At 35.1% G+C, this 19,732-nt stretch overlaps 1 protein-coding gene and 1 long non-coding RNA gene across 2 annotated transcripts in view; both read right to left on the bottom strand.

The window, feature by feature from the left end:
• The window catches only part of brinp2 (bone morphogenetic protein/retinoic acid inducible neural-specific 2), a 220,415-nt gene that overhangs the window by 15,621 nt on the left and 185,062 nt on the right, over positions 1 to 19,732 (bottom strand). The gene's annotated exons all lie outside the window — the stretch shown is intronic.
• On the bottom strand, positions 6,130 to 13,363 carry LOC307127630. The gene is made up of 4 exons (XR_013816668.1): positions 13,114 to 13,363; positions 11,149 to 11,250; positions 7,244 to 7,815; positions 6,130 to 6,557 (listed from the first exon to the last, which is right to left on the bottom strand). It is a non-coding gene; the product is annotated as an uncharacterized lncRNA (long non-coding RNA).

The raw sequence follows: 19,732 nt of genomic DNA, 5'->3' as shown, positions 1-19,732 counted from the left end.
GACGGAATGATGAGGTTATTTTCCTCAAAACACATTCTCGTTTTGTACATTAGTGCTTCAGATTTCTATGAACAAGGAGAGATGGGATCTTACATTTACCGCATTCGTGCTCATTATACAGCGGCTCAAAGGAAAAAGAGGAAATGTAGACTTTCACTGGAAGACATGTGACACTTCTCAAACGTGTCTGTCCCTTTAATGGGGATGGTAGTTTTGTGTATATGGTGAGTTCACGGTTCTTAGGATCATGGTGAATAAACTTTTATTCTTTGTCTTATAGTTATTTCTTATATTGTATCCTCTTGGTATGGACTTTGAAACTGCACAGATGTCTGAAGGAAAAGCAGTCTTTTTTATTTCTTTAAGACTGTTCATAACTTACACTCTAAAAAATGCTGGGTTAAAAATAACCCAAGTTGGGTTGAAAATGGACAAACCCAGCGGTTGGGTTGTTTTAACCCCGCAGTTGGGTTAAATGTTTGCTTAAAACAACCCAATTGCTGGGTTAAATTAACCCAATCGCTGGGTTAAAACAACCCAACAGCTGGGTTTGTCCATTTTCAACCCAACTTGGGTTATTTTTAACTCAGCATTTTTTAGAGTGTATCATAAAGTCAGTTACATAAAATATGGATTGGTCTAATTTGATACAGAAAAGTAAGACTGATTACCCCTATAACTAACAGCTAGTTGGTCATACTACAATAAAATTGCTGGATTAAAAACAACCCAAGTTGGGTTGAATATGGACTAACCCAGTGAATGGGTTGTTTTAACCCAGCGGTTGGGTTGAATGTTTGTTTAAAACAACCCAACCCATCCATATTCAACCCAACTTGGGTTGTTTTTAACCCAGCATTTTTTGTAGAGTGTAGTTCTTAAGACCCTCAAGTCATCCTATACATTCTAAAAAATACTGGGTTAAAAATAACCCAAGTTGGGTTGAAAATGGACTAACCCAGCGGTTGGGTTGTTTTAACCCAGTAATTGGGTTGTTTTAACCCAGTGAAAGGTTTTTTTTAACCCAGCGGTTGGGTTAAATGTTTGCTTAAAACAACGCAATTGCTGGATTAAAAATAACCTAAATTGGGTTGAAAATGGACTAACCCAGCAGTTGGGTTGTTTTAACCCAGCATTTTTTGTAGAGTGTAGTTCTTAAGACCCTCAAGTCATCCTATACACTCTAAAAAATACTGGGTTAAAAATAACCCAAGTTGGGTTGAAAATGGACTAACCCAGCGGTTGGGTTGTTTTAACCCAGCAATTGAGTTGTTTTAACCCAGTGGATTGGTTGTTTTAACCCAGCGGTTGGGTTAAATGTTTGCTTAAAACAACCCAATCGCTGGGTTAGTCTATTTTCAACCCAACTTGGGTTGTTTTTAACCCAGCATTTTTTAGAGTGTAGGGAGGGCTTTTATTGTCCCATCAAGGCGGCATCCATTTAATATTTTAATAAATATAATATTTACACTGTTATTATTGCATCCTGTTGATGTACAACAACACTGAGGTGCAAATAGTGTATCTGTCAAAATAAAGTATAAATAGCATCTAATTATTTACAAATATTGCAAAGAACTACTACTTTTACATGGAGTAAATATAAAATATCACTATTTGCACAGTGTAAATATCCTCTATCGCTAAGAAAATGTTATTTTCACTTTTCCTTTTTTTTCTTGTATATCACACTACATTTATGCAGCTTTATGCATTGTTTTGTGTTTCATAATTATTGAACAGTTTAAATAGTGCTGTTTAATGGCACATTTCAGTGTCACAACTTGCCCCCTTTTATAGCAATGGTAAAATCAACAGTGCACTCTAAACAATACTGGGATAAAAATAACCCAAGTTGGGTTGAAAATGGACTAACCCAGCAATTGGTTTTTTTTAACCCAGCGGTTGGGTTAAATGTTGGCTTAAAACAACCCAATCGCTGGGTTAGTCCATTTTCAACCCAACTTGGGTTATTTTTAACTCAGCATTTTTTAGAGTCTGGAAATGTTTGACAGTTTTTTTGTAGCCAAGATTTTCAAGGATGTGCCTATATAGAAATCGACATAAACTGTGTGCAATCTTCTTTATTTGAGATGTTCAGTTTCAAAGTTTCTCTTAGGCTTCAGCTAAATGTGTTGATGTTGTGCCTAAAGCTGCAGTGATCTGGCTTTTCTGTGCGTTAGACAGCTGTCTAACCGAGCGTCCCTGCAGGTACGGCCTGATTTAGTTTTGTAATTATAAGCGAACCATCAGTGCGTTGCAAACTATTCTCAAGTAGATGCACTGAGGAACTTTAACTTTTGATTTCAGGCTGAAAGCAGATGCAGGCGATATTGTTGAAATTACCTATTATAAAACGGCCTTATACTCTTTTTCATCAGATGCAAATAGGGCTCACAAATTCATTACAGCTGTAATGAACTGTTTTGCATCTAAATAGAAAGAAACACAATTATCAGCCCCGAACTCCACAGAAGTTGCATTTAAGAAAAACACAAGTTGTGTGGGACTTCGTCTGCTAGAAATAACTGTTTAAAAATAAATGAAACGGTCAGGACAGAGAAGACAGATCAAGGATGTAGCCTCTGCCCTTCTGCTTATTATTGCTCTGATTTTTTTCGTCCTCAACGAGAAAGCAGGACACCTGTATAATATATTCAAATGAGCGCTTTCCGCTCTTCATGGGAGGAAGCGGTCTGGTTATCTCTACCGGACACCCTGCAGAACACACAGAGCCGCCTGGCCGCTATACGTCTTTATATCCGCGAGCTTCCCAGAGGACAGGGCATAATTCACAGATTGATCAAAGTACCGGCAGGATGGCTGAATTAAGGCTCATCTGGAGAAGCTGACTAGTGACAGGGCCCTGATTAGACATTTCTCGCAGTGTTAGAACGAAATTAAGGATATTCGCTCTGTTAATCAGTCAACCGGGGACATTTCTTCCCCTGAACATTAATGCAGAATTGAGTTTTCCCTGTAATTGCAGAAGAAGACATTTGTGACATGAACAACAGACCATTTCAAGTCGGTGGAAGGAACCGAGGTAGTGAGATAAGCTGGCAGTGAGACGATGACAGATTTTCATGGACTCACCGATTGACAATTGCATACGTATGTGTTGTTATATTTCTAGGCATCAGCCCAAGGCTTTGATTCATCCTTCTTTACTGACAGACAAAGGTTGGGTTTATATTGGTGCTGTCAATGCTTCTCTGTTTGTGATCAGGCCATTTTAATCCGAAAGTTTTCAGTGGTCCATTAATTTAATTAATTCAAACAGTCCAAAGCAGCGCTAATGTAAAGATCAGCAAACCATTGACCAGCCTGATCACATCAGACATATCAGAGAGAATAAAGACTCACATTGTGTTTTAGTGAATTATTCATTACAGTAGCCGCGTTTCCATTACCCTTCAAATTGCGCAAATTGAAATGGCGAATTAAAGATACGCCCAATGGAAACGCGTCAATTTCACTAAAACTCCCATATATCGCAAAAAAGATTTTACGCTCGCATGAGGTGGTTTTTCAGGCAATTCGAAAAAGGAAATTTGCACAAAACTGCAATGGAAACAGTTTTTGCGCTTTTACAGGTCACCTGGTACAGTCACGCATTGCTCCCACATAGGGCCTACATATAATTTTTTTTCTACTCAAGTATGTCTAATAACGAAATCTTATGTTGTTAAAACAACATATATTTTCTCCTAATAAGGAAAGTGGCTTAACTTTATAATGACGGACCCGGTGCAACCACAAATATCATAACTATCTATAGGCCTACTGTAATTAAGACATATATTCAAGAAATGTATTAAAACAGAAAGACGCAATAGTTTCAGCCTTGCTCAAAGAAACAGTTATGCAAGTCAATCCATTCCCGACGACCTTGGTTTGCTTCTTATTTATTAAATATATAGCCAAATAGTTGATTAAACATTGATCAAAATTAAAATACAATGTATACAAAACAAAATTAATGTTAAAGAAAGACTTTCTAGGAAACACAATTCAATGAAGTGCTCAAAATCCATGTCCCCAGACATATGCGCATCTGATTATGTGCCTTACTTATGCTGCTCACTTTTCATAATCAACATATGAAATAAAAAAATTATAATATTTAGACATAGCCTAACTATATGAAACTAAATAGGCTACGTTTTCTTTAACCCACTGTCCGACAAAGTTGTCGGCACCTTTTGATGGATTTTTTCCTTATTCCAGCGGAAACAACTCACAATACTCCGTCATTTTTTTATCGATTTTTAGAAAATACTGAAAAGTTTTGTGCAAATCTGTAATGGCAACGTAGCTACTGTGTGCTTTGCTTTAAAACACAAGCTCGTTGTATTCTGTGATTGTTTCTGAAGAGCACAGTTTTGGTGCCGTACAGGAGTCGTACAGTAAGCACATGAGAGTCTGGTATATTGAAGCACAAAGAACAAACCGTGTGTGTGCGCTCTCTCAATCACTGACCGCACGCTGCATTCATGTACAGACACATTTCAGTAGGGGAGCACGGGTATAGTTGTAACACGGGGAGAGTTGTAACACTACCAATTCCACGAATCACGGATAAGATAGGAGTCATGTGACAGTTTCAGTTTCCTCAGCTTTCTTTACAATCCCACATGGAGGTTTTCCAGTCTGTGTTGCTATCTCTCCTGAAGCTACAGCAGAAAATCTCATTCTAAAAAAACAAGATAATATTTTGTTTAGTATTTATACGTTGTAGATAATGTTGTATGAGTTATATCAGGTCAAAGTGTAGTTTCTCTATTAAAGAATGGTGTATCAACCTCCTGCTAATGTCAAAGCACCATGCTAAAACAGCTAGCTAAACAATGGGTGACAGTGGCGGGGTAGGTTGTGCCACATGTTTTGAAACAACCATCCACTTACATACAACTAAGAACATTTTTGTGATATTAATAATTCTACAGAATGCCTATGTTTATGTTAATTTGCTCTCACACACACACACACACACACACACACACACACACACACACACACACACACACACACACACACACACACACACACACACACACACACACACACACACACACACACACACACACACACACACACACACACACACACAATATGCACATATTCACACATTTTATTGTTGCAGCCGTTCATTTAAAATAAAACTGTTGTTGTGGCATATCACTTGGAGTACCCTTAGTTTTTGTGCATATTGTCTACTGTCACAACTTACCCCAGTGTGTGTTACAACTTACCCCAGTAGTGGGGTAGGTTTTAACAAAGGACCAATTTGTATAAGTCTGTGATATAGTTGAAGAAATTTAAATTGTTGCCATTTGTAGTAGACAAATATGGGTACTTTGCCTAAAAGTTTCAGACGTGAAGCTAAAAAAAAGTGTAGTTTTAGGAGCTGAAGAAAAAAGTGTTACAACCATACTCGGTCTCCCCTACATTCACGAGTTCGTTTGCCCATATAATCTTAAGATATTAGGTTAAACTTATTTGTCTTTCTGTTCACTGATGAGGGCTCGATGAAGCCGCTTCAACTGGAGCTCTGATTCCCCCACAGTGACTAAATATAGGATATGATTGTGTAGGGTAAGGTACCAAAGATGAAGATGAGAGTTTGGGAGATGGTGTGAGGAGACTGAGGAGAGGTAAGCAGCTGCTTATATATTCTGGCTGTCGGCTGTTGATTGGAAGATGAGATGGGCTAACTCCTCCCTAAATTACGTTTAGGAACTTCACTTAGCGTTGTTTCCACACACACTCTCAGGATCATGTTTGATTTGTCATGTGTACGTTGCAGCATTTAGTAATCGTAGGTTTAGGCATTGATTTAGGAGTTTTTGGTGTGTCCGTGTGGTTTTGTTCAGTATCTTAGCTTGACTCGTCTAAAATGAAAACAATCTCATTGTTGTTGCTCTGTACACACAGTATACACTGTGAATTCTGTAAAGTTTTTCTTTTTTCATAGGTGCTTAGGTGTGTATACATGTATTATATAATATAATTATATGCACTCCTTATATCATTTGGTTATTTGGTGTCCTTTTGGAGTCTCCAATGATCCTTGAAGCTTGCAGAAAATAAATTTTTTGTGAGAATAACCAGCTTAAGAGAGCAAATGATGACAACATGAATGTTTAATGAGATAAATGGTGCATGCTTAATATCATGATAAGTGTGCGATTAATCGCGATTAAAAATGTAATCGATTGACAGTCTAATAATATTTTCAGTACATTTACTAACACTGAAATCTCTGAACAAACACAACAAAACTGAACAAAGCGTGCAAACACACATCAGTTTAACACAGAAAAAATAAATGCTACTTTTTTGCTCATTCTTCTTTGAATTGTCGGTCTACATCAGTGTCATCACCATGATCAAGGAGCATTCGCTTAGGATCCTTGATTGATTTGAACAGTCTCAGGTCTGGTATAGGTGACCACCTGTTCTCCACTTCTTCTCCCTTTGTCTTTACACATTATGATGAGGATAATGAGCAAGACGATGCCGCAGGAGATCAAGGCCTGTACATAACCTATTTTCTAAAAACAAAAAACAAAAAACATTGAATAAGTAATTTTTAAAAATAAATGAATAAACAAACAAAAAAACAACAACTATAAGTTCCCTTACAGAAAAAACACAATAATTTAATGTGATCACATGCGAAGCACATGTAGAAAATGTTTTAATGACTTCTAAACATGTGGATCATGTCACCACATGCCACAAATGCAGCTTAACTGTTATTACGTGTACCCTGTTGTTTTGTGTGTTTACTCGTATTCTTCTTGTTTCCTGACCAGTGGTTGTAGTGCCTTGTAGTTTTCCTTGTTAATTAGTTTTTTGACATGTAGTTACAACGCTAGAATGTCTAAAGACTATAGTTTTGAAGCTTACTAAGTTTTAAAAGTTCATAACCTACAACCTACTCACATTTATTTTAATGACATATAAACAATTGTATGTGTGTATGTGTATATATGTATATGTTATATGTATATGTAAACCATTTTCAACTGACGTGGAAAACATTTCAAATTCATATATATATATATATATATATATATATATATATATATATAAAATTAGCGATTTATAGGTCCTGAGTTACATATTTCCTGTTATTTCAGTTGAAATATTATTAGGTCTATTGAACGATCTCTGTTTCATTTATTCTTCTCTGACAAATCTTGTATAGAGTGGGGTGGAAATACTTGGTATTTACCTTTGATAGAATAATCTTCTCTTTTGTGTTGTTATATAGTTCAGTCTCATTTGTTCCGTTTTTTGGTTCAGGTTTGCACCAACTCACACAATTGGGATGGATTCTAGTATCACAGGTGTAGGTTCCATTCCAGTCTGTCTCTCCACATGCAAAATAATCCCCATCAATGAAGAATACACAGATCCACACTACAGGTGGAATGAAGCGAATTATCCAATGAAGAATTCTTTCAGGCCAAGATTTTTCTCTGCTGTTTTGTCCTTCAGACCCTTCACTGGCCTTCTGTTCTAGAAATCTAAAAAATAGCAGCATCATCACCAGAGAAAATAAAGTAGGGACAATGCCGATGAGCACTGCTATAGATTTGTTCCACTTAACATCACATGGGCATGCAAATTTCACACCCAGAACCGCCTGAAAACCCAACAACAAAAGGCTCACTGGAGCAGCACTCTTAAAAACAATTTTGGTTTTTTGTTTAATATATGGAGAAGGCATTTTCTGTATCTTTGATGATCTTTTGGTTGCTGCTGTTCTACTCTATTGAAATGTGATCTGGTCCACAGGATCCCCTGGAATGAACAGAATATAATCTGCATTATTATGAGCACACAGAATAACGAAATTTAAACACAGAATTTGTTTAAGTAACAAATTAACTTTCTCAGTCTTCATTGAACGTCAATATTAACACCACTGAGCATGAGAGCCACATCTACCTCATTATTGTACATTTTTATAGACGCTGAAATGTAAAACATGGACATGACAGCATTTAAAACAGCTGTAGATATTTTAGATCCCTCAGCCCTACATACAAACACTAACACTAACAATGTAAGAGGCAGATTAATGTACAAAGACAATGATTGTTGTTAATATCCCATTAGGCCTATAGGTATTTTTGACCTGCTACTCATTTCTAAATCTAACCCTAATCATGTCGCTCTAAACATTCATGAACAAAATTATCCAACCAAAAGACACAATAATAAATAAATGCTGCCTGTAAGTGCTTAGAAGCTCTCTCTCTCTTGGGGAAATTGTGGCCTAATGGTCAGAAAGTCAGACTAGTAACCCAAAGGTTGCGGGTTCATTTCTCAAAACAAAATATATATACACTGTAAAAAACGGTCCCAGTTCACCTGAATTCACCCCAAACTTCATGGCATTGAAAACGTAATAAATTTGATTGATTATAAACTAAATCAATTGATTAATTCCCTTATTTAAATTCATGAGGATTCATCAACATTTGCTGGGTACAACGGGACTAAAGGCACACCATAAGAACATTTTTAGCTTTTCACTATTCCCATTTGTTATGTTTGCAGAAAATATATATGTTTGTATTGAACATTTATGGAGCAACAGATTTTGTGTGAGATTAAATCATTACAAATCTTATAAATATGAGGTGGCAAAGTCGGTCTTTTACCCCACAGACACACGGGGTAAAACCAGCATGGGGCAACAGAGTTAATACTTGTTTCACTTTAGCAACGTTTGCACTATTTTCTGTTTATTTTGATAGTTATTAATAATTACATTTACTTTTGTTCAATAAATATACTGTCATTAAAATATGTTAATATATAAATTAGGCCTGTCAAACGATTAATCGCATCCAAAATAAAAGTGTGTTTACATAATATACTGAATGTGTGTGTGTGCTGTGTATAATACTTTTGTATATTTGAATATTAATATTTTATATAATATTATATATATAATATTTATAATATATAATATTTTAGTTTGTCTTGTATATTTTTTGATTATATCAGGTGACATGTTAAGCTGTCATTTGGTCATGTTATAATGTACCCACCTATGGGGCATGTTGTCACATTTCACTTCCATTCTTTCGGGGTAAATGAAGAAAAAAGTAAACACTGAATTAATGAAACAAAACCACATAATTGTACTAGATATGTGGGAAAAAATAAATACTCTGAACCCCAAGTGGATTTAACTGAGAAACTCTAAAAAAACATTACAATAGCATTGCAAATGACATTTTGTCAATGTTTATCAATTAATGTGTTCATTTGATGTATGTTTTTACAATAATTATTATATTACAATTAAAATAATGCCTGAAAATATGTTTTAAAGGAGAAAACGTGGAATAAGATATTTGTTACCAATCATTTATTTCATATATCTATATCTCCAACAAAATGTGCATGTGAGTTAAACACATTTGAAGGCATTAACTTGGAAAATGTGCCCATTAAATGAAAAACAGACATTACAAAATGAAAATGAGTCAATGAGTGGTTCTCTGCTGCCACCTGCTGGGCTTAAATAGTCATTTTGTCATACTATTTACTTATCATATTCTATAATTCCTATTTAGACATTATAAAGTCACTACTACAATATTTACAATCACATTTTGTCAAAATAATTTATTTAAAATATATCTGCAACAAAATTAAAGTTTAAATGAGTTAACATGGAAAATGTGCCTATTATATATTTCTTACAATTACAAACCCCCAGAGGGCAGCAGAAGACCACTCACTGGTTTATTATGCTCACTGATATTATTATATATCATATTTAAACTGTATAAAATCATTATAACAACGCTACAAATCACATTTTGTCAAAATGTACCACTTCATTTGTTAATTTGAAGTATGTTTTTGCAATAAAACAAATATTACATTCAATCTACAATAAGACCTGAAAAATATGTTTTAAAGGGGAAAACATGGAATAAGCAATTTGTTACCCATCATTTATTTCACATATCTATATCTGCATCAAAATGTGTGTGCGTGTGAGCAGGTTTGAAGGCATTAACTTGGAAAATGTGCCATTACATAAAAAACATACATTCTCTGCTGTCACCTGCTGGTTAAATAGTCATTTTGTCATTCTACTCACTGATGTTGTTTTTTTTTTATTCATGTCTAAACATTATAAAATCCCTATTATAACATTTACAATCACATTTAGTCAAAATAAATTTATTTCAAATATCTATATTTATATTTGCAATAAAATGTGTATGTGTGTAAGCATGTTTAAAGGAGTTAACATGGAAAATGTGCCATAAAACAAACAGAACACTTTTAAAATGAAAGTGAGCCAATAAGTGGTTCTCTGCTGCCACCTGCTGGTCAAAATAGTCATTATGTCTTAATTCTTAGTAATATTATTCTTTAATTCATTTTTAGACATTATAAAATCCATATTATAACATTTACAATCACATTTAGTCAAAATATATTTATTTCATATATCAATATTTATATTGCAATAAAATGCATATGTGTAAGCACATATAAAGGAGTTAACATGGAAAATGTGCCATAAAACAAACAGAACACTTTTAAAATGAAAGTGAGCCTTGGAAAGTGGTTCTCTGCTGCCACCTGCTGGTCAAAATAGTAATTTTGTCATACTACTCACTAATATGGTTCTATAATTCACATTCAGACTTTATAAAGTCACCATTATAACATTTACAATCACATTTTGTCAGTTTATCACTTCATTTCACCTAAGCTCTGTTTTAACTAATTTACTGCTTAAAGGCCTTAAATGCTTGAACCCTGCTAAATGCTGCTTGCAGCTTTAATTATGTTAATTATTGTGTCTTTGAAAAAAACAGGGGCACCTTTCACCCCAAATCCCATACTTTTAGAGGAAGGATTTTTACCCTTTTACCCGAGCGCTCCGTTAGACCTGTTGTACCCTACTCTTTTAAGTTGTTCACAAGTTAATGATTTACGTTTTAGATGCTGTCAGTCTGTCAATATACGTTTTAATATGTAAGTAAATGTACATGTTCAAAATCTACCCTTACTTAAAATACATAGCTTACAGTAATTGATGGGATTCACCCCTTTGGACACTATCACTTGAACCAAGACTCTTTAGTGGCTTACCTGAACACAAACAGATTCCAGTCTTTCCTTTGCTTTGCGTTTATTCACAGCCAGGAGCTTCAGAGAAACACATCCACCTCAACAATCACACAAGTTTATATACTGTAGGATAAAGCATGGTCAAAGTTAGCCTTCATCACTGTTATTGTTTCTATCCTTTATATAGATAAGCAGTTTCTCTGTTGGGTGAGTAAATTATCAGGAGATTTTCATTTTGAAGTGAACTAATCCTTTAAGGTGTATGGTCACATTTGACCACCAAGGAGTATGAGTGTGACAAATAAGGAATAGCTGAGAGTTAAATACAAGAACTTTCTGTTGTATTACATTTTCCCAAAAAAAAAAACATCACTTGGTGTGAATTATAAGTTGGTTTTAGCATGCATATGTGACCAGTCACGGAAAATAGGGACACAAGTCGGTTCTGGGGCATTTTGAGTTATTCACAGATTCTGGAAGTGTAGTCTCCAAGCTAGAATTCTGTATACTTTTTTATATTTATTGTATATTTTGTTCTTTTCTCTGACATTTAAGTGTAACATAGGCCTACACAGACTCTTTTAGGTCTAAAACAGTTTGGATAGTTGTTAATACAGCGTTCCCACAGCTTGGTTAACTTCAAATTCAAGAACCTTTCAAGGACTTTCCAGGTCCAGCTTATTTTCTTTTTCATTTATTTTTGGCCATATGACACAGGTCTGATATTCTATTTGTCATTTTTCTGTTTTGCATAAAACTGAAGAATTATTCGGTACATCCTGTACTGTATTCTAAAATTATCTGATATTAACTTTTGCATGGATTTTATTGAAAAGAGCTTAGGCTCATGTAACCGGTCTATTTTTGCCATATTTCGTAAGTCGTTTTAACTTGGCCAGTAAAAGCTTGAGTAATTTCTACTTAGTTGAAGTCTCCTTTGCAATACTTTTTACCCAAAAAATATAACATTGAATTAAAGCACACTTAGAAATATCTAAGTAAATCACACAATAGATATTGTGAAGATACTGCATGAACATAATAGAAGTAAAGCGGCACCTGAACACAGAGACTTCAATATTTGATGGATCGTTTTTGAGTATGAATGTGTCATTTTGAGCATAAAATGAACTCCAAATGTCACAAAATGGCAACAAAAGCAATGATAAAACAGACTAAATACAGCTGGAAACAGTAAAAAATCAACCGTATTAATTATTCAAACCCCAGTGCATGACGGTTTTCTGTAAAAAAAAAAAAAAAAAAAAAATTAATGAGAAGTTTCAAAGTCAAGCTTGTAAGGATGACTCTTCCTTTTGCGATTGTGTTTTATGTTTCTACACTGATCAGTAGTGTACCATGAATTTGAGTTAAATTCTTTTTATTTAAGTTTGTATGGCAAAAATAAATGTTAATCTTGATTTATTCTGTATGTTTCTGAAATAATTATTCTAGTAGTGTGGCATGCGGAGTAAGTATCTTTCTGTCAGGGCAGATCATACAGAGGATCCCATGACGGGAACATGGCGCCAAGCATGCGAGAAAATCTGATTTCTGACTGACACTGTCACTATTACTAAATTACACTTTTTGTTATGAGTAAACATGTAATCTGCGATCCTCTGTAATATCAGAACTGACTAATGTGTGTCCGTAAGATAAGCGAATCTGGACGCTTCGCCTCTGTGCGACTCCGGGTCCCATGGTGGAACGAATATTTGAAAATAAGTGATACTAAGAAAAATCAACTAAATTAAATCTCATCTAATCTTATGTTCAGCGGTTAAGTTACAAACGTAACAAATTTAAAGGAGTCACATAAAATTGAAAAAAAAAAAAAAGAGTCAGATTAAAAATTAGATATCAATAAATTACTGAAAAGGCTTACACTTCGACCAAGCCGTTAGAATCCGTTTTTTGGGGCTAACGGATGGACCTTACAAACTTTTCTTGAATCACACCATAAAGTAATGAATAATGGCCTACCTGCAACCAGTCTGAATTCACTCCGATGTCTGCAACTTTCAGTGTCTGCAGCTCAGCTTTATACCTGTTCTTTCTTTCTTTTCTTTTTTTCTTTCCCGGAAGACCACACAAACTTTGTTTTTGGGTTGCTGACAAACAATTCTTCTTTCATTAACCCTCTCTTTAGTCATGAAACCAGAGGAAAGATGAGTAGTTGTTTTTGTTACCCAAAAACAACAGTTACCCTTCACACACTCTTCACCGCAGGGGCACACATCCTGTTCTACGAATCACACATGAAGAAACTCACACACACACACATTTCTGCTTCAGTTGCTGCAGTGAACAGGTACAAAACGCATCACACACCCGTATCAAAAATGTGAAGTCACAGACACATTTTGCACATCCGCAAATGAATATGTGAATCCATGCAATGAGAGTTGCACACTTGTAGAATATTTGGTCACGAATGTATTTCTTTTCTTGGATATTTTTCTAACACAATCACAAGTCCAATCACTACACCTGCTGGAATCTGCGGCGAGTCTCAAACGCAGTTTATTCGCCTTCAAATGATAAGTTTCATGCGCTCTCACTTTTGCACCATATACACTCTTAAAAAAAAAGGTTCTTAAATGGTTCTTTGGCGGGGTGTATGGTTCCATGAAGAACCGTTTAAATCCAAAGAACCTTTACAATGCATAAAAGGTTCTTTGTAGCACAGAAAGGTTCTTTAGACTATAAAATGGTTCTTCACACTCAACAATCTCATGTTGTATATAATGTATTTCTTTATTTTACTGGTTTATTTATCTGTCACAGATTCTGGTCCAGTCAATTCAGACTCATTTATATTTACATTTATACATTTATCAGACTCAATATAGGCTACTGCAATATAAAGCATAAATTGAGTTATATGAATTGTGTTAAGGCGTTTAACAGTAAAAAAAAACAAACAAAAAAACAACAACATACAGACCCCCAGACCCCAGTGGGGCCGAGGTCCACCCACCACAGTTAAACAAAATCCTGTGAGAAACACTATGATTTTGTTGATTGATAGGAAACGTCAATGTATCTTAAGATAATTGTCATTCATATTAAAAATAAAAAAATAGGTCTATTTTACATAACCACAATCTGCCATCTGAGGTGGAAGCCTTTTGTAATAAAGCATACAATTAAACTTTATCTCAAAATGCCTTCCTGTGCTCACAGTCCTTATTGTTTAAAAACACATGCAACATTGATCCGTCATTATTATCATCCTAATATGCATTTTAAATTATGCTGTTAGTTTGTGTGTTTAAAAACGAACCTGTTGAATTAATTCAAAAACTTCTCTCGTAATACTCAGACTGGTTGCCACCTAGCGGTGTTATGCTGTAATCTACAGAATGAGAATCACGAATGAATCAGTGAATGAATCTTTTTAGAGAACAGAATTGAACAAAATCCCCACTTGTCAGTGTTATGGTTCGTCTGATAATGGTTTAGTAATCGGGGAAAATGCACCTATTATTAGTCATGTCATGCACAGGAATGACAGGTCAATGACTTCAATCTTAGTTTGGAGTCGATCCTCAATTCTTGAAGCCTTTGAATCGACCAAGTGATTCTTTTTGGAATCGACTTCCGGGTTCCCTCCCCCCTCCCATCAGTTTTTTCTTCGCGCGGTGCGGTGACGAGGTGTGTAGGTGTGTGTCCAGACTATAGTTTTGCGAGAGCCTGATAAGTGGTAAGTACTTTTATAACTAATTTCATTTTTAAATAGCTTATCATAATGAGTTATCCGAACTTGTTGATTAATAAATTATTATTTGTTGTTGTTTGCCAGATGTAGTTTCGAGGTGTTTCTTCCCACTCACTTTAGCGCGCGCTGACTGAAGACTCTGACTGAAATCGACGGTAATTGTGCATATATAAAGCTATTTTAAATAGCCAAAAACAAAATATAAAGTATTGTTTGTTGCTGTTTTTCTATTTGGTGGGAAATGATCTAATTTAATGGTTTTATCTAACTTGCCCAGATTTAGTTTCGAGCAGTTTCTTCCCGTTCCTTTCACCTCAGGACGACAAAGCGAGTTCGTTATTTTTTGGAAGTCTTCACAACGATCTACTGGTAAGTGAATTAATTTAATAATTATCATATGTGCTAAAATAAAACATTGTTCATTGATTTCTGTTTGTGTGGTCGTGTGTTGTGTAAAATGCAACCTTAATCCAGTGAGGTAACGTTAGACTATAGTTTAGATAATGTTAACTGTAGTGTCCGATTAGGCCTTAGTTAAATTAGGACATTCAAGTAATCTTTTATAAATGTGATTTAGAAAAAAGGCTAACTTACTGGAATCATTGTTCATACAAGGTGCTTGAAGTACTTTAATTTGACTTTTTGAAATTGAAGTCCTGGAAAACTATGGAAGCAAATAAGAGACATAACTATTTGAAATTTAACAGCCACTGAATACTTAGTTTTGAAATATTTTATTTTGAAAAACATTTATCTAAATTTATTTGCTCTGAATTCACCTCTTTGAAATTATTTTACTTTGGAAACCATTCGAATTTACCTCTCAACCTGAATTTCGATGAATATTTTTCAATGCTCACAAATTCAGATACAAAAAAAAAATAAACTTACAGAATTTCAGATAAAATAAATTCAGGTTGATCAAGTTTGATTGCTCAAATTCAGATCTCAAATTTCAAGTTAATATTTTTCAAAGAAAACAGTCTAATTCGACTGCTCAAATTCAGATCGAAAAATTCAAGTTAAATATTCACATGGTAACATCCGGGCTACCCAGGATAGGGAAAAACAGTTGAGCGCCTATCAGAGCAAGTCGATCAGCACGGAGGATATTAAACCTGTAAAGATGACTTCCAGGGAAAACGAAGGCGCTTAACATACTTCTGTTCTGTCGAGCCCTGAGTCCGATTGTACATAAACAGCAAACTTACCCGGGCCCCTTCGTTTTCCCTGGAAGTCATCTTAATGCTGCGTTCACACCAAACGCAAATAGAGCATCTGGAGCGAGTGATTTTCTTTGAAAAATATTAACTTGAAATTTGAGATCTGAATTTGAGCAATCAAATTTAATCAACCTGAATTTATTTTATCTGAAATTCTGTAAGTTGATTTTTTTTTTGGTAATTTCAAATAGTTATGTCTCTTATTTCCTGAAAACCGCCATATTTAGAGAGGCAAGTTACTTGAAAAGTGCTTGACTTATTTAAATACTATATAAGCAGGGCTCGACATTAAAGGGTAAGTTCACCCAAAAATGAAAATTCTGTCATTAATTCCTCACCCTCATGTGGTTGGACACCCGTCAGTCCTCCGTTCATCTTCAGACACAAATGAAGATATTTTAGTGTAAAGCTGATGCTGAGAAAGGCTTCAGATAGGCCTCCATTGGCATTCAGTACATTTACACTCACAAGACCCATAAAAGGCACTAAAAACGTCGTTACAAAGTCCATCTCACCACAGTGACTCTACAATAATTTTACGATGCGACGACAATAGTTTTTGTGCGCAAAAAAAATCAAAATAACACCTTTATCCAGCTTGTTCTTGTCTTCCGTGTGTCTCCACGACGCATGCGTGAGAATATGAGCAGATCCGGCGTTCGGACACATGACCCAGAAGAGATTTGTTTACGAGCAGAGGAAGACGCGCGTATCTCAGCTGTTGAATTCTACATTGATCGTGCTTTAGGTCTCGGCGTAGTGCTCAAAATGGGGTTAAAGTGTGTATTTCATGGATTCCCGAACACCGGATCTGCGTCATATTCTCGCGCATGCGTCGTGGAGACACACGGAAGACAAGAACAAGCTGGATAAAGGTTTTTTTTTTTTTTTTTTCGCACAAAAACTATTGTTGTCGCTCGTAAAATTATAATAGAGCCACTGTGGTGGGATGGACTTTGTAACGACGTTTTAAGTGCCTTTTATGGGTCTTGTGAGTGTAAATGTACTGAATGCCAATGGAGGCCTATCTGAAGCCTTTCTCAGCATCAGCTTTACACTAAAATATCTTCATTTGTGTCTGAAGATGAACGGAGGTCTAACGGGTGTCCAACCACATGAGGGTGAGGAATTAATGACAGAATTTTCATTTTTGGGTGAACTAACCCTTTAAAGGGATAGTTCACCCAGAAATGAAAATTCTGTCATCATTTACTCACCCTCATGTTGTTCCAAACCTGTATGAGTTTCTTTGTTCTGCTGAACACAAAAGATGATATTTTGAAGAATGTTGGTTGATTACGTTTATTTCTTGCAAACCCTAAAATACTGTGTTTGTTTTCACAGGATCCTCCATACCCAACCCCAACCATCGTCCTAAAGGACTGTGAGAATGGGAACCCTTTAGCCAGTGGCAGCGTTTCCATTAGGATGGATGGAGAAGACATGGTTGAAGATGATGGGGGCATTGATGTTTCCTTGGCTGTTAGCCTGCTCTACTGTATCAAATCTACAATGTTGCTTACCCAAAGTGCCTGAGAAAGACTATGTCATTTTTGGAGGTTTTTGTTTTTAAAAGGAGTGGACCTGTCCCTGTTTGTGTGAAAAGAGTTTATAATTCCCTGTAGTACAGATCTGTCTTCTGCTATTCCTCTTACAATTAAAGGGATAGTTCACTTTAAAATCTAGCATATCTTTAATAATTTCATTTGCACTGTTTTCATTTGGAGTGGATTGTTAATTTATGTAGAGTCTGTGTTATGCTCATTTCTGGATTATTGTAGAGTCTGTTATGCTCATTTCTGGATTATTGTAGAGTCTGTTATGCTCATTTCTGGTTTGTTGTAGAGTTTCTGCTATTTTCACATTTTAAAATTGTGCAATTTTAACTCGATTCATGAAATGTATGTATTAAATGGATATATTGCTTCCATGTGGCACAATGTATGAAGGCAATACAAAAATTAAATAAATCAAATTCCTGGATTTTCTTTGTATGTTTGTTTATTATGGGGTCATAAAGAACCATTTCATAAATGGTTCTACAAAGAACCTAGTAAAGCGACATGAAGAACTTATATAGGTTCTTTAAAGAACCCTTGAATAGGGTTCTTTGCAGCACTGAAAAAGGTTCTTTATGGCACCAAGAAACAAATAGGTTCTTCAAAGAACCTTACAGTGAAGGGTTCTTTGGGGAACCAAAAAAGGTTCTTCTATGGCATCGCTGTGAAATACCCTTTTTGGTTCTTCATGGCACCTTTATTTATATGTTTACAAACAGTTAATTGGTCTATATTGTAGAAAGCATAGTCAAAGTTAGCCTAAATCACTGTTATTATTTCTATCCTTTTTATGGAAAAGCAGTTTCTCTGTTGCTAAGAAGATATCATTTTATATAGGCTATAGTCAGCCCAGCTATTGCCTAAGTTCTTACCCCAAACGTAAAGCTTTGTGTAGTTGTAATTTCCCTTCTCAGAACCACAGAACATCCTTTCTCAAAATACCAAGAAAATACCACACACGCAGGCACCCACACACACACACACACACACATATGCACACACGCAGGTACACACAAACACGCACACACATGTTTGTTTGTTTTAAATGATGTGGGGACATTCCATAGGCGTAATGGTTTTTATACCGTACAAACCGTATTTTCTATCCCCTTACACTGACCCTAGACCTACCCATCACACACACACACACACACACACACACACACACACACACACACACACACACACACACACACACACACACACACACACACACACACACACACACACACACACACACACACACACACACACACACACACACACACACACACAATTATATTGAATTAACAATTGTGTATAAATGAATTTGTAACAGGTGGTACTAAATACACACTCTCGGCCATGTCTTTCTAAGAGGGTGCGTGTGTGAGATGCATCCTGTTAGAAGTGTTTACAACATACGAGAAGATCATATATGAGGTGTTTTGCAACAAGCTTTGAAGTGCATGTTAGACAACATACAGTTGCAAGAGTATGTGAACCGCTGGCAGAATCTGTGAAAATCTGTATAATTTTAACTAAATGAGAGAGATCATATACAAAATGTGCTATTTTTTTTTATTTATTTAGTGATGTTCTGAATAAGATGTTTTAGATTAATTAAAAAAAGGACACATATAGTCTACAAGACAAAACAATAGGGGGTGAAAACTTTTGAACAGGATGAAGATGTCCATATTTTTCTTATTTTGTATAAATTGTATCTTAATTGTAATCAATGTTTTTAAAATGAATTTTGCTTCATATTGGTGTTTAAATATTATACCCTATGTTGTTGTTGTTGTTGTTGTTGTTGTTTTTTTTAGAAAGTTAATTGCTTTCTTTAAACTGAATTTCATTTTGTATTTATTGTATCTTAATATTAATTAATCAATGTTTTTAAAACAAATTTTGCTTCATATTGATGTTTAAATATTATACCCTATGTTGTTGTTTTTTTGTTTGTTTTTTAGAAAGTTAATTGCTTTCTTTAAACTGAATTTCGTTTTATATAAATTGTATCTTAATTTTAATCAATGTTTTTAATATATTTGATATAATATAACAGACTGGTATAATAAATATATTAGTATATTTGATGCCAATATAGCAGACAA

This window comes from Gobio gobio (genome assembly GCF_949357685.1).
Source record: "Gobio gobio genome assembly, chromosome: 6".
Lineage (NCBI taxonomy): Eukaryota > Metazoa > Chordata > Actinopteri > Cypriniformes > Gobionidae > Gobio > Gobio gobio.
The sequence above is the reverse complement of the archived record's forward strand: the minus strand, read 5'-3'. Positions and strand labels throughout refer to the sequence as shown.